The sequence below is a fragment of the Pinus tabuliformis genome, chromosome 5_1 (genome assembly GCF_031772625.1).
Source record: "Pinus tabuliformis cultivar Carrire ecotype Pingquan chromosome 5_1, CPIR1, whole genome shotgun sequence".
Classification (NCBI taxonomy): Eukaryota; Viridiplantae; Streptophyta; class Pinopsida; order Pinales; family Pinaceae; genus Pinus; species Pinus tabuliformis.
The window spans coordinates 648,739,763-648,742,434 of NC_142305.1; the positions used below are offsets into that span (position 1 = coordinate 648,739,763).

The window sequence follows — 2,672 nt, forward strand, 5'->3', positions numbered from 1 at the left end:
TACAACTTAGAATTTCCAAAAAAAAAAATAAAAAATAAAAAATCCATTATTTTCTGAAACAATTTACGGCATTGCATTTTTAGACTACGCTATATTCTGAGTAATAATAGTGAGGCCATTGAATCATAAGGGTACTACATTTATAGATATAGTTTACTGTTGAAGTACAAGTGTCTGATTGATGCATACGTCATGTTTGGTCCAGTTTGTCATATCTTGCTGTGGTCTAATGGCGCGGATCGTGTCCCGTTTTTATCCGCACAAAGAGACGAGTGAGAAGCATCTACACGACCCCGGTCTATATAAATAACTACGCTCTCTGCACTCTGAGATGTGAATAGGGCCAAGTAGTTGAGTAACGAACGAAGAATGGATGCGAGGAAGCCTAACATAGCTATCTTCCCATCGGCGGGAATGGGGCACCTCATCCCTTTCTTTGAATTCGCGAAGCTGTTGGCATCCGACCATGGTTTTTCTGTAACATTCATCACCGCCAAGTTCATGGTGTCCCCTTCTCAGACCGCTTACACAAAGTCTCTGGCGTCTTCAGGACTGAGCATCCGTTTTATTGAACTCCCGGAAGTGGAAATGGATTCTGAAGAAAAGAAGATGCATCCACTAGCAAAGATATTCAAAGTAATGGGGAAGTGCACAAGCCTAGTCGAAAATGTTCTGAGGGCTCTGCTCAGTGATTTTTCCAATCCCATAAGTGCTTTCATCACTGATATATTCTGCACTGGCTCGCTCGAGATGAGCAAGAAGCTGCAGATACCCAGTTATGTTCTGTACACTGGATCTGCCTCCAATATTTTTATCATTCTCTACCATCCCACCATGGATGCCAGGATGCCGGAATCTTTGAAGGATTTGGACGGTCCGGTGAAGGTACCTGGACTTCCACCCATACCTGCCCGGGATTTCCCGGATCCGATGCAGGACAAGTCGGGTCCGTTTTATCACCTCTTCCTCCGCCTTTCGAATCAGCTGTTGAATGCAGACGGGATTCTCGTAAATTCGTTTCAGGATCTGGAGCGTGGAAGCGTTCAAGCTCTCCGCAGTGGCCAGATTGACGGGAAAAGGATACCCTCTGTATATCCGGTCGGGCCCCTCATTTCTCCGCCTGAATCTGATGGGAGCGGCAGCTTGCAATGGCTGGATAAACAGCCTGAAGCTTCCGTTCTCTTTGTTTCCTTCGGGAGTGTAAGTTTTCTATCAGCTGCCCAAATCGTGGAGCTCGCTCTCGGACTCGAAGGCAGCGGGCAGCGTTTCCTGTGGGTTCTCCCCAGCCCTCCCAATAATGTTTCCAATCCAGAGGTTTCCGCACAGTTGCCCCCGGGTTTCGAACAGCGGACCAAGGATCGTGGTCTGGTTGTGACCTCGTGGGCCCCTCAAGTTGCCATCTTGGCTCACCCGTCCACGGGAGGTTTTGTGAGTCACTGCGGTTGGAACTCGGTGCTGGAGAGCGTTTCACATGGAGTTCCCATAATTGCTTGGCCCCTTCAAGCTGAGCAGAGGACCACCGCCTTCTTCCTGGTTAACGACATTAAAATGGCTATCAGAGTGCAGAGGGGAGCAGATGGGATTGTCGGGAAAGAGGAAGTGGAGAAAGCAGCTAAGGAATTGATGGAAGGAGAGGAAGGAAAGAAGAAGACGGCGAGGGCCAGAGAATTGAGGGAGAGCGCCAAAGCAGCTCTGGCAGAAGGTGGAAGTTCGAGTCAGGCCCTCGCAGCTGTGGCGGCTCTCTTCTCTAAGTAAACTCCATCGAAACAATAAAATCAACTCACAACCTGTCATTTCAGAGTGCGTTTTCTATTTTGTATTTTTATCGGGAACAGCGAATTTGGATGAGAGCATCTCAACCGTTCTCTGGTTTAGTTTATTTTTCCGCATGGTGTCCTCAATAATATTTTGTTTCTCAAGTTGTTTATGATTTTCTAATTTTGCTCTGTAATATGAAGAGTGGAGACTCACTGTAATTAAACAGTCAAGTTATCCAGAGATTGCATTTGACCTGCGTCACATTAGTTTTAATTGACTAAATTTTTTAACATCTCTCCGCCTCTCCTCCCTTAATATAAAGCACAATCACTCCATACAATTTAATCCTGAATCACCTTGCTAACCAAATCCATAATAAAACTTGACCATCGAGAATAATGTATAAATGGCTACCATGACCGATATATTTCTGCCGAGTCTATTTACAATCTCAGCGTATTATGAATATCAAATGATGTGACACATCGAAAAGGCGCGACTCAATTATTGAAGTTACAGAGTTTCATTTTTACGAATCTATTCCGAATCACGGAAATCATGAAAACTGCTTGAAAGCTATGTTTATTCACCTTTCCCTAAGTAATGACAAAGTTCAGCTACTTTTCGTATGTTACTACAATCAATAAGTCAAAGTAATGAGCACGGCTGTGTATGATAGATAAGCCGTAATCTAGCGATTACGTTTTTTCGTTTTGAAAGTTAAGGAAATTTGAGTCATATTTTAAAATTTAATAGGGAATTTTGTAAATTTAAATAAAAGTTGTCCAATTTTATAATTTAAAGTGTTCTAAAAATTTTGATTGTTTTAAATCTATTTTTATGTGATTCAAAAACTTTCTTTACAAAAAATTTTAAAACTTTTTAACCTAAATTCCAACCACTTTCACTGTCCA

General features: G+C 42.9%; 1 pseudogene; it reads left to right on the forward strand.

Annotated features, from left to right (window-relative positions):
• Positions 1-316: 316 nt before the first annotated feature.
• LOC149166662 (hydroquinone glucosyltransferase pseudogene) lies at positions 317-1,919 on the forward strand (annotated as a pseudogene).
• Positions 1,920-2,672: the final 753 nt, after the last annotated feature.